This window comes from Crocodylus siamensis, chromosome 12 (genome assembly GCF_052110815.1).
Source record: "Crocodylus siamensis isolate JL-2025a chromosome 12, ASM5211081v1, whole genome shotgun sequence".
NCBI lineage: Eukaryota > Metazoa > Chordata > Crocodylia > Crocodylidae > Crocodylus > Crocodylus siamensis.
Window position 1 is genome coordinate 7,722,485 of NC_143406.1, and position 13,928 is coordinate 7,736,412.

At 43.4% G+C, this 13,928-nt stretch overlaps 1 protein-coding gene across 1 annotated transcript in view; it reads right to left on the reverse strand.

Moving 5' to 3' along the window:
* The window catches only part of TTLL10 (tubulin tyrosine ligase like 10), a 48,965-nt gene that overhangs the window by 26,502 nt on the left and 8,535 nt on the right, over positions 1-13,928 (reverse strand). The window lies entirely within an intron of this gene.

Below are 13,928 nucleotides of genomic sequence, written 5' to 3' on the forward strand. Positions count from 1 at the left end.
ATAGTCTAAGCATCTGTCCTCCAAAGGGTTCTACATGTTCTCCAATAAATCTAAAGACTGATGGCGAGATGTTATGTCAGTGTAAATCCATGTAACTCCATTGACTTTAATGGAGCTGTCCTGATTTATGCCGGCTGAGGGCCTGAGCCTAAGAGACTATGAGATTAAAACAGTAATTGCAACTGCAATAAAACCATAAATAAGGCCAGTGAGCTAGTCTGGAGGTGGTAAAGCATAAAAATGAATGAATAGTCTAAATTATCTGAGAAGAGGACTGGAATGAATTTGTGACCCTTCACAAACATAGGCATAAAAACCTCAATCTTGCCTTGCATTATGAGATAGCTTGGAAAAAAAAGGACTGAGACTAGTTTTCAAATACAGATGTCCTCATTTGGATGCTCACAGAAGAACTTGGGCAAGGCAATGTCTATTTTTTGTGTCCAAGTGTTTGTCTCACTATGTGACCTGGATGGGTTAATTAGATGCCATGTTTTCAGACTAGACCTACCTAATCCATGCTAATGCTACATTTAAGTATTCAGATACACATTTAATTTTTTTTTAATTTTTTTTTTTACATCTCGCTTGCAATCTTGTACCATAAGCTCTGAAGTATAGTTATCTGCAAAAGGGTATACAAAAATGCATCTCTTGGATTGAGGCAGACAAAGTTATTTGGGCAAAATGTGATATCTTTTACTAGGCCCAGTAAATAGTTGGGAAAAATGTTCTGTGCAAGTTTTCAGGCACAAACACCCTTCTTCAGGTATAGGGAGAGTCTGCTGGTGTTCGTGTGCTCTTCTGGGTTGACTATTTCCTCCACTTGAGAATATTAAGGACTCTCAGTAATGACCCATATCAAGTGCACCCAGAAGCTGTAAGGATGGCACAATGAAGGGGTTAATTATTCTGAAGTTATCTAAGGAAAGGAGAGAAGAATGAAAAGGGGAAAGCTGTTTACTGCCTCTGCTTATTTTACTACCCATGATTATTGGTGGTTCCTTTTCAAATGTGCACCTGAACTTATCCTTTCTGATTTCTAAGCATGTGGAAGCTGCAAATAAAAAAAACACAATATCTGCTATTCACCACTAATGACCACAGTCTGGGGGTGAACCACCTAGAGCCATCTCTGAGCACTGTTGGTAACCTCCATGAGAATAGCTTTCCTAGTTCAGATCGTGAACCCGGGCTGAATTTCTGCAATGTCCAAGATTGCTCAAACCCTGGGCTTTAGCTTGACCCTTCTCAAGTGCTTTGATACAAGGAAGTAGCACTAAATTGAAATTGAAACCAGCACGGGTTAGTCACAAGTAGATCCAGCCTGACAAACCTTACAGCCTTTTACAACCAGGTCACACACTGCCTTGACATGGCAGCTGAGGCAGATGTCATCTACCTGGATTTTAAGAAGGCCTTTGAGACAGTTTCGCATCCTATTCTCTTAAGGAAGCTAGCAGGCTGCGGAGTGGACACCTACACAGTCAGGTGGGCGGCCAAGGGACGCACCCAGAGAGTGGTGGCGGACAGGTTGTTTTCAGCCTGGAATGAGGTGAGCAGTGGGGTCCCGCAGGGTTCAGTCCTTGGACCGGTGCTGTTTAATATATTCATCAGTGATTTGGACATGGATGTGGAGAGCACCCTCTCCAAGTTCGCAGATGATACCAAGTTATGGGGCAAAGTTAACACACCGGAGGGCAGGGAGCAGATACAGGCTGACCTGGACAGATTGATCAGTGGGCAGAATGAAATAGGATGCAATTCAACAAAGACAAATATAAGGTACTCCCCCTAGGGAGGACGAATCCCCAGCACACCTATAGGTTGGGGGAAGACCTCCTCAGCAGCTCAGCAGCTGAGAGGGATCTTGGAGTCATAATTGACTCCAAGATGAACATGAGCCGGCAGTGTAACAAGGCCAGCAGCAAGGCCAATTGCACCTTGTCATAGATTAGCAGATGCATAATCAACAGATTGAGGGAGGTGATGCTCCCCCTGTATGCGGCATTGGTCAGGCCACCGCTGGAGTACTGTGTCCAGTTTTGGGCGCCGCACTTCAAGAGGGACGCAGAGAATCTGGAGAGGGTCCAGAGGAGGCCACTCATATGATTAGTGGTCTCCGTGCAAGACCCTACGAGGGGAGGTTGAAGGATCTGGATCTCTTCAGCCGTCACAAGAGACGTTTGAAGGGAGACCTTGTAGCCACCTATAAGTTTATGAAGGGAGGACAACAGGGAATTGGAGATGCGCTATTTATCAGAGTGCCCATAGGAGTAACTAGGAATAATGGGTGCAAACTCGTGGAGAGTAGATTCAGGTTAGACATCAGGAAGACATTTTTTACAGTAAGGGTGGTCAGAATCTGGAACGGGCTGCCAAGAGAAGTGGTGCTGTCACCTAACTTGGAGGTCTTCAAGAGGAGGCTTGATAGTCACCTGGCTGGAGTCATCTGACTTGGGTCCTCTTTCCCAGCGGGGGCAGGGGGTCAGACACGATAATACTTTGTGGTCCCTTCCGACTCTACAGTCTATGACTATGAATGCAGGACACAGCTCAGAAGTGTATTTGTGCTGTGGAGGGGAGGAGACGGTTGTATGCCTCACGGATAGTTCATTTTGTGGGATTTCAGGGCCCTTCTACAGCTCAGGGAAAGTTTCATGCCCAGGGCAGGTCTCCATGAATTGCTCCTTATTAATTATGGGTATTTTGTAGCTATTGTTCGAGTGGGCAGGGAGAGGTGGGGTTCTTGTGTTTGCTGGAGAAGTATGGAGGCAAGAAGCCTGCCAAGAAGAAAATCCTTACACGTAGGATTTTGAATTTCACATCCTCCTGCCATCAGACCTGGCTCACATGTGCAGTAGGCTTTGACTTTTTTTTTTTCTCAATGGGTTTTCCTCTGTGTCCCTGAGCTACTCAAGATCATTACTGTGTGTGGAGTTCCATAGTATTAAAGGTACTGATCGCCTGTCAGCCAAGTGACACAGGAGATGAATCCTTATTGCATAGCATCTTTTAAGTCTTGGACCCACTCTAAGATTTGTTAACTGAAGGGACAATTCCCTGGGTGCCTTATTTGTGGCTAAGGGCTTATTGTTAGACTGCTTTCTGCAGACCCATAAACTAAGGATTCTCAGCTGTAGGAGATGGATGAAGCTGGCTGTCTTGTCCAGAAGAGAAAGTGAATGAGCTGCATGCATCTTTTCCACCCTCTCAAAGGAATCCTTAGATTTTTTTGCTAAATAAAGGTTGAAGCTGGGAGGGTTAAAGTTAGGAAGTTTAAGGATGCTGAAACAGACTCCTAGGATCTACTTCGTCAAATACCTGCTGCACTAACTAGTCTGCATTAGTTAGTTGCTATTTTGAACTAACTCAGCTTCTCCTCTGCCGAGTATGCACACCCTGTACATGCTAAGTGCCTCGGCCCCATCCTGAATGATGGTTGCCGATGCATCACTGGCTGTCTGAAGCCTACCAGCCCAAATGGTGTGTGCCTGCTGGCTGGCATCGCTTGGCCTAACCTCAGAAGAGCAGTGGTCAGCAGGAGAGAACAACTGAGACAAGCGGAAGATGTGAGACACCCGCTGTATGACCATCCCGCAGCACATCAACGTCTGAAGTCATGCGGGAGCTTCCTCGCCAGCACCCAACCTCTCCATCCCACAACTGAAGAGACACAATTACAGATGTGGAATGAGAGGCTGAAGAAAATACCAGACAGTGAAAAAATGGATGTTCCAGCGGCTGAATCCTTACCGCCAGGGGCTGACAAACCTTGGCACAGGTGGCGATGTCTCCACTACCTACGTACCTGTACCAGAGTCAGACGTTTCAAGGAACTAATGAAGAAGTGGGGTATGCCACTGGTTCAACCACCTGCGACTGGCACAGAGTCTCAGACTATGCATCACCTGCTGCAATCCCTGCTGCTCAAAGGCATGTTTACAATGCAAGATCTTGCATGCAAAGTACAATAAAAGAGCACACGCGTGTGCAACAAAGGCTCCTGACAGATGTGGAAAAAACCCACAAAACAGCACTTCACCAGAAGAGGTGAAGAGATTCAATCAGCTATTAGATAAAAGCACCAAGAAGCCCCGCTGAAGCGCTCGATCTATAGAGGTTGGGTGGGCTGGGTCCAATTAATGCAATGCCTCTTTTCGGCATGCGTTGGGCTCAGGTCTCACTGAGCCTAAAGTAAAGCACCATTTATTTTTTATTCATGTCTGTAAGCAGCTAAAGTGGTCAAATGCAGTGTGGAGACACGAGAAGATTATGAAATGCAGGGGGAAGAAAGAGGTGCTCTGTATTGGATTTTTTTTAGCTGTCGAGTGGTCCTCTGGTTATTTTTTTTTTCATCCTGCAATTTTTTTTTAATGCAGCTAATGTCACCTGGATGGCAACTGGCAAAGTACCTTATTGGTGGCATTATCAAGTGTTTAGATGTCTAAGAATTATTGATTTGGGGGCGGGGGAGTCAGATCTTAGTCTATTAGATGCTGAAGGGTGTTTTTCACCCTGCTCCAATCCTGGCAAAGCTTTTAACCTCCTCACTGTTTTGTTGTTGTTTGTTTTTTATTTGTGACTTGGGCACCTATTTTTGTAACGCACCCTCATTTTAGCCTGAAAACTAAGATGCAATCACTAAAATCCCTTTTTATATAGATATGAATATAGATATTATATATCTATATATGTAATATATGCAGATCATAAAATATATATAGATAATATATCTATCTATATTAGATAGGTAGATAGATAGGTAGGTAGATCCTATTAGGTGCCTAATAGATGGCGGAGGATCTGGTCAACATAAATTTTAACTTTTCTGGCAGAAGAAAAGGATGTGATACACTGAGGCTGCTTCCAGAACCAGGCTATGCTTCCACCCCTGCTGTCACAACCCTGCTGGATCTATAGTAGAGATCCCATCCCAGTTAAGATAGAGTTGTCATCTGAAATTCTGAATTCCCTAAACAGTTCATCAGGCAACCTGTGCAATATTCAAAGCAAGAACCTCTAACACTGTGATTCTCAATCTGGGTACCTGTGTGATATTAGCACTGTTAGGTGGGCAAACACCTACACACGATTCACAAGATAAACTCAAGAGATTTCAAATAAGAATCCACAGTGTCAAAAAAACCCTTTCAGCCCTGTTGTGGTCTTTCTGAGATCTTTGCAACAGAAGAATTGCCCTAGTATTTTTCTGTAGTCGGGAAACAAGTGAAAACGGAGGTGGAGTTTTCTGAGGGGTGCTTCGAGTTCGAAAAGGTCAAGAACCACCGGTCTGGCAGAACATACGCTGAGCAGGAAAGACCTTTCAAACATGTCTTTAATGCTTTCCCTCCTAACAGCATTGTCTTTTTCTGCTTAGTTCTGAGGATCCTCCTGGTCAAAGAGCATGCACTTTCTTTTTTCAAGCCATGTCTAACAAGGAGAGAAGAAAAAGATTTCCTTTTATGCCTCAAGCAGTAAGACGCCACCATTTATTTCATGATTAGATCTTCTTGTCCTCCAGATTTGTGCTGGGGGAGCTTCACTGACTTGAGTAGAATTATTTGACTGTGATGCTAGAAAAAAACCACGCTCACTGGTGACCCGAGTGTTTCACCTGCATAGTACTTTTTACATTAAACCCTACCATAAAGCTTATTCATTCCTTCTTACCTGAGAAGTATGTGGGCCTTTTGATTGTTAAGGAGGGTGGAAAGCAGAGCAGCTTTTCCTTGGAGACACTTTTTGTTAAGGGACCAGATGGTGTATCTGCATCTCCCCCTGAAGCCATAGCATCTAAAAGTTGGTTCACTCATCATAAGGTTAAGTGTGATGTCATCTATGACTTTCACATAATATTACTGGGTGCCTGCGATATGAAAAAGATGGGAAAGAGCTGGTGGGTTAAAAGGTTCCTCGTATTAGATCTCTATTAGAGTTGGCTAAGATGTTCTAGTCAATTCTAACGGAGAGCTGACGGAATAATATATTCTGGTGTGGACGCCTTTATCCCTATATCAGGGCAAGGACACCTGTACAGGCATGCGTGTGTACCACTTTAGCTATATTGCTATAGATAAAGTGATGCAACTGTTGCATACAGGCAAATCTGAACAGAACCAAGCATTTTTAATACCAAAAGCAATGTGCTCACTTTCAACAAAAAGTAATCAACCAACCTGAATACAAAGAAACAGCTTCCTAAGTGAACAATTTCTGATTTAAGCAATCCTTACCTTTGTCTAAATTCACTCTCAAAAACAGACTACCCCTGCTATTCTGTATGCTTAGAGATTCATTGGCTCAGGTGTATTCAGACCGGAGCTCTTTCATCCCTTGAGAAGCTGATTTGAATCTTGGCTGGGCCAGTGAAGTCCAAAAGCCTTTACCAGCAGTGATATATTTTACATGAAATAGGTTGGGAGTTTCAGGCCAGCATCAGATGGTGCCCAGGTGTCCACTTCACAAAAAAATAATCATTGCCTTGTTGTTCTTGTTATTCTTGGCAGAAAAGACCAAGAATTGGATAGGCCATGGTGACTGCACTTTCCATGAACAACCAGGTTATACCAAGCTGGAGATGTGCATACATTGTGAAATTTGATGTTGGCCTAAACCCAAAGCACCTTATCTGCCTATATTGGTCTGAATGCAGCCAAAGGTCAGGGTTCCTGCAATGAGAAGATGCTGAAGAGTTTGGTATTTTTTATGAAACTTGACTCTGGATCCAGCTCGGACCTCTTGCAAAATTCAGCCATGATCTTTGGCTATCCTGAGCCTGTACTGCATTAGGTTTCCATTCCCAATGACTGTTGGAGTTATACAGCCTTTTCCTGCAGTTGGCTATCCCTCTCAATTTCTTTTCCCAGAGTTGCAAAAACCTGAGGCCCCAGTTCTTTAAAATCTAGGTAACTATTCTTCCCTACCCTTTAAACTCCCACAAATAGACTAAAAAGGCCTGATTTTGAGAGAGGGCTGAGAGTTTGAAGTTCTGTCAGCTTCTATCAGAGCCAAAAAAACTTTAATGAAAAATGAAAAAAAAAAATTGAATGATCTATATTCTCTTTGCATCACTTATTTGAAACCTTCCTGTAACATGCAGAGTTATATAATCTCGATATGAATAATTCCCTCGGCTATCTTCCACATCAGTCAGGCATGGCCTAGAAATCTAGAATTGAGCACGGGGCGGGGACACCGACACCTCTTTTCCAAAGGAGTTTTACAGAGATTGCCACCAAGATAAATTGTACTCAGGTTAAACATCTGTGTGTTTACAAGGTAGATGACAATGAATATGACTCCAGCTACACTTGCACAATAAGATCATGTTATAATGGAACTTATGATATCTGAGACATCAGGATATTAATCTCTTTAGGGGGAAAAACTGGCTCCACTGAAACCAGTGGGAATGTTGCCATTGACTTGAATAGGTCCAGGATTTCACCCGTTGACTACGATCCACATTTTTGCCTCTTTGTTTTAAGGCGTTGGTTTACAGAAGGCTCTCTAATGAATATGCTGTCTCCATGGGCAAGTAGGTTTTCCTAGGCAGAGTTGAGACAAAATCAGTTCCTCTTTTCTTGCAAAAATGACGCTCCCCACTCTTTCCTCATTTTTGTTTTTTTTGTTTTGGTATCTTCCTGGGGGCTATTTCTGGACTCTTCCTTTCTGCCAATTTTTTTCCTCTTTGGGTTTCACAATCTCCCCCACCTCCCCCCCAGTACCTAGTCAAGAGGTTAACAGAAGACTTCTGGTTACTGTAATTATTATCTCCTGCCGTGGCCTTGCATCATTTCTCAAAAGATCTTCAATCATTTAGCAGACAGCTGTTAAGTAAATCTCAGTACCTCCAACTCTCTTTCTGAGATTGGGAAATAATAATTCCCATTTTAGAGAAGAGAAAACAGAGAGAGGTTTTTCACCAGATCACATAAGCACAGACAGGGGCATAAAGAACAGTCCTCTGTGCCCCTGCTGTATCCATCACAAGGTGACAGAGTATAGTGGTACCAATTTAGATCTTTCTGACCCAATCTTTACAATTTCCATGTAAACTGGCATCTCTGAAGAAGACAATGGCAGTTCAGTCGGTCATACCACCCTGTTTAAATAAGCCGTGACCTCACCTCCAAACCATCTAGGGTATTTGTGCGAGAAGGAAAGGGAAAGGAAGAACACAGAGTGCTATGGCGTTTTTTAGCAACGTCGCAAAGCTTCCTAGGTTTTTCATGTGACATAGGACTGAGATTGTGAAAACAGGACTGACCAGCAAAATGCCTGGGATTGGGAAATGGCTTAATGCAAAAAGATGAGCATTTCCACGGAGAAGGCTTTGTCTTATTTATTTAACTCCATTCTTCAGATAAAGACCTGTCTGCAAAATATTTTGAGCAAGGGGCCCAATCCAGTTTTTTGTTTGCCTTTCATGCCAAATGGAATTGGTTGTGCCCCACCCAACGGCCCACGTAACGTCATTTGATTGCAAGATTCCTGATGGTATTTATAAGTGCGGGACCGAAATCAGGGCCTTGGCAGTCTCCCAAACCGTGGCTAACAGATAAATCAGCATTTTATTGCAAGGACGCACAAAAAAGACAACTTGTCCTCAACAACACATTAGAAAGCATTCTTCTTCAATAAAAGGAAGATCTCTTTTATTGGAAGAGGAAGACCGTTTTGTCGAATAGAAGATCTATTACTCAGCCTCCTATAATCAGCATATCTGTACGGGGTCAATCTAGTGCTCTGACTGAATACAGGCTATTGCTTCTGTTTACAGTAAAGCACAGGGTGTGTGACAGCCTTGTGTTTTTTCCCACCAAGCTTGATGATTCATGAGACTAAGGGTCATGCCCTTTTGAACAGCACTTAGTGCTTTATTCAATGAGACTGCTCCAACTCCCTTGAGAGGCAGTGAATTAATTGGAGGGAGATGAAACCCTCTTTTATCAGCATTTCCTGAAGTGATCTTTAATAGGGAGGGGCAAGCTCAATGTGACCAGCGTTCAACCTCCCTTGCTCACAGTGGCTTGGAAAGCTCAGCTGGTACTAAGACACGGTCGGGTTCCTGTTTTACCGCAACCAAAGCAGCAGGCGGGGAGGGGGAGAATGAAAATATCTCGCCAAAGTGAGCTGAAAACCAGAGCAACAGGAAAGCCATGTATCAAGGGCCAAATCCTGGACTGGTTAATCTAAGAAACTTCTACTGAAACCAGTACAGTTGCTTCAGCTGGCCTCAGAATAAAACTGGGCAAAGGAGAAGAAAGGCTTATCTAATAGAAACATAGCAAAGGCCAGTGTTATTCTCAAGGCTGCCAAAGCTAAACTCCAAGAGGCAGGCTATATAATAAGACAAGGCTTTCTGTCACACATGTGGCCTGTTCTCCTGTGACACCTACTGCTACCATTGTATATGGTGCATCACAATTCACTTATAATTGTACAAGATGAAATTCTGATCCTGTCCAAGGCAATGGAAATTGCCATTGGCTTCTATAGGGTCAAGATGTCACCCATTGGCTTCTAATATTCATCTTTTGTAAGCATGCACATTAGGCCTGTGCGAGTAGGCAGCTATTCAATCTGGCTCAGATCTGAGTCCTTTGGATGCCAGGGATCCAATCCAGAGCTCCGGATCGGGTTCCCACTTCGATCTGGCTGAAGTGGCTCCGAAGATTCAGAGCTGCCTCAGAGATCTGGCCATAGGGTATAATGGGGAATCAATGAAATATTGATAACTCAGAGGTTATCTTGACCTCTGATCACGTGCGTGGCTCTCCTCTGGACTCTCTCAAGCTTCTCCACATCCTTTTTGAATTCTGGAGCCCAAAACTGGACGCAGTACTCCAGCTGCGGCCTCACCAAAGCCGAGTACAACAAGAGAATGACATCCTGGCATCGCATTGAAGGCTCATGTTCATCTTGTGGTCAATCATGACCCCCAAGTCCCTTTCATCCATAGTGCTATCCAACATAGCACTGCCGAGCCTATAAGCATGCTGCAGTTTTCCCTCCCAAGGTGGAGAACCTTGCATTTTTTGGTGTTAAACACCATCAGGTTCTCGTCTGCTCACTTCCTGAGCCTGTCAAGGTCTGCCTGGATCATCCTTCTGTCCTCAGGTGTGGATGCTTTACTCCAGAGCCACTTAGGAAGCCTAATGAATCTAGTGCTTCGAGCCAGACATGCTGCTTCGGACGCCAAATCGTCCGAAGCTTCTCCAGATCTGAAGCACGGTCCGAAGCCTTGCACAGCCCTAATGCACATACTTTATAACAGTAGTGCCCAACCTCTGTGGCCTAGATTAGTGATGTGGGATTGACTGAAGGCTGGATCCAGCGCAAAGACTTGATCCATGGGCCCAATCCAGCATGGGTTTGGTGCATGGGTGCAATCTGGTGCATGGCCTGAGCCCTGTGTGCCCGATTGAGCCCCAGGCTCCTTGCTTGACCCCTGACATGCTGGATAGGGCACACCCTGGTCCTGGCCCTGTGTGTTGGATTGGGTCTGTTACCCCTGTCCTCTGTGCTGGCCTGATCCAGTGCATGGGGCTAAGTCATCCGGCTGCAGGGCTTGGAATTTAATGGAGGCAGGGAGCAGTGGCAGCATTAATCACCACTATTCCCCCACCACCAAATTTCTGGACTCCTGGGGAGCCCTGTGGGCCAGACGACATGCCTCCATGAGCCAGAGGTTGAGCACCACTGTTTTCTATGATACTTGTCACGGACTCTGTCTCCTAGCACAAATGAAATCCACAGCAAATTGTCTGATTTGTCCTTGCTGTTTATTACCATTTTGTTTCACTTGACTACGTGCGTCATTCCTTGGGGTCAAAGAAATGGGTTGTAAAATATCTGGTGCAAGAACCATCTTTTAACTGTTTTCTCTCTATAGTTTGTTGCATAAATGAGGCCCGTGCCTTATCCAGGACAGCATGGTATTTTTAATACCGAATGTGTTCCCTGCATGCCTACCTAACTCTCTTGACTTTTTTTCTTGTTACTTTTATTTGGGTTTTCAAAAAACACAGAATTCACACAAATACAAAACATACATAATTGTAAATCACAGCATGGTACAGCACGAAGAGAATAAAGTAACACCAGTGCCTGATCACTCTCAAACGCAAGCGTTTAAATTTACACACCAAGACGTGAACTTTTTTCCTCTTCAAGAACAGACAGTTAAGTGAATTAAACGTCTTATCATTCACTCTGTGAAGCCCACAGGAAATGATCTCCATCAACCAGTCTCTGATGACCAAGATATCTAGTGGTGTAACCAATATGCACGTGCAAGTCTGTTGGGGGTGGGAGGGAGGTGGAGTAGGAACATGTTTTCATCACCTAGCTAAAACTGGAATAAAATAGGAACACAGAATGAAAGTCAGGTTATCTCCTTGTTGGTAAGTGTGCCTTAATGGCTCATCCATATCACCTGCAGGAACATGACTGCACCTGTTTCTTGAATAACGCAGAGGATGATGTCTTTGCACCAGCATATGTCAATGGGAGCAAACGAATACAGGAAGGATAAGTGCGGAGAGTGAGCTGCTCTGCTCAGCAGCAAGACAAAAACATCTCCTCCACTTATCTGAGGTACTCGTCTGGTAGTGTCACGGCTTCAGTGTTTTTCAGTGCATTTCTCCTCAAAATAGCCTCCATTTGTACATGAGTGGTGGCACAATGAAATGAAGGGACTTGCTTACTTGTCACTATGAAAGTCTGAGCCTGAACTGGGGCCTGAAGATAAGTCTTGGAAGCCCTAGGCTAACATCCTAACCACTAGGATCTCCAGCTGAACCGCAGATCCATCTATTTAATCTCTTATCTCTCTTGCTTTCTTTTATCTTCTGTATTATGCCTTTTACTAGGACTTCAGAGTTTATGTGGGCAAATTTATCAGAACAGCACAGATGCAAGGAGCTGTGCTTGTAAATGCAGTTCAGGAACACTGGAGGGGAAGTGTTATCAGCAGCAACGATGTGGGCAGCTTTATCAGTCGTGCCATGACCAGTGGGTGCGGAGACGGTCGTGCCATGACACAGAGGAGGTTCAGCCCGCAGCGTGAACGCTGGTCCCTTCCCTCTGGGTTTGCCAGGCATGCGTTTGCAGTACTGTGACTATTGCTCTTTGAACCGGGGGTGTAAATATTTATATGTCTATTTTTATCATTTAATTATTCACTCGTGCCTCTCTGTGGAACCGTTTGCTCTTTTATCCTCCCCTTCCTTGCCAGGGTTGCTAAGAAATTAACCAATTTTAAACAATCCCATTTATCCTGAGACACGAACTCATGAAATACGGTGTAATGATTGAAGTATAGATAAAGATACTCTTCCATTAGTCTGAACACGTACCTGTCTCTGTTTAATACTGGGAGATTCCATAATTACACAGAGAAAGAAGATCAAAGAATCCCATCCCCTGGGTCTCTGCATAAAGATTAAAGATGAACTTTCATGCTCGTTGAATCTTTTGACATGCAACATTTAGGCTTAAGTCCCTTTACTTTCCCCTTATTTGTATTTTGCCTCTCTGGATGGCTAATTATTAAAGGGGATAAGGAAAGAGATCCCTTCCTCAAATTTATCCAAGATATTCACTAAAAGCCCTATGCACAGACGGATGGATACACAAAGGGCCAAATTTAGCTCTTCTCTTGACCTGTGCAGCTGCCACAGAAACCCGAGGGGTCTTCTGAAATGTGCCTCACACATCTTCAAAGGCACAGCCCCCCTAAAAAGGATATTGATACATGCAGGGATCTATATTATTTAGCACAGAAACTTAAGCAAATGTGGGTTATAAATGCACAGACAAATGCTTGCACAGGCTCTGTGTGCAGTTTAGACGTTCGAATTCATATGTCGAACGTATACTGTGGGATAAGTGATAGTAATACCCATACTATCCACATGGGCAAGGAGGGCACAGAGAGGTTAAATATATGCTTGATGTTAGATAATGGGACTGAATCCAGGTTTTCTACTCCCCTGCTCTAGGGCTTGATATGAAGCCCATTGATGTCAACGGCAATGCTTACCTGACTTCAGTAAGTTTGGTTAAGGCCCTTAATGTGTCACGCTTCATCCTTGTCTCCTCTAATTACCTTGCATGTACTCACTGTGGAGGCTAAGATTAGCTCTAAGATGTATTCTGTATTCTGCTACATTTATTATCACTAGAATCCAATAGCCCCAGGAACTGATGACCAGGGATCCTGGTTTTCTGATTTAAAAAAATCTCCAATTTTCAGAATTAAAAAAGTAACCCCAAATCCACATTTTCCTGTGATTAAAATGAAACAGCACTAATTTATATATATATATATATATAAAAATGTGGATTTGGGATTACTTTTTTTAATCCAAAAATTGGGGATTTTTTTAAATCAGAGAAAACTAGAATCCCTGCTGATGACACAAGGTCTGTTTTTTAAACTTGCACCTGAATGGTGGTCTAACAAGGGGCTATCTAAGTGCTTGTGCTGTTCAATCCAGAGTTTGAATCTATCTGTGATCCTTGTTCACTCACTATAAATGGTCTAACCATCTTTCTAAGAGACAAAAATACCCCTAAAGAGTTTCTCTTTTGATTTGAAGTGTTTCCCGTTGAAATGAACCTAACATACTTTCTACTGCCAGTGAAGCTACATGCCTTTAACAGTGAAAATATCAGAAAATAAAGCTGATCGTTGTTTGTGTCGCCAACAGATTTGTGGCAATTTCAGGCAAATGACCTATTAATGGGGAGAGTATGTTTCCTTCAGACAACTAGCTTGCTAATGGGGAAGTTATATTTCTCTCCACATTTTCAATTTCCTATCTTAAAGCTTAATTTTAAATAATTTTAATTTCACTAGGTGTTTATGAAACATTGACGGGAAATGTAAGATGAAGGTGACTAGCAGGAGGTAATAA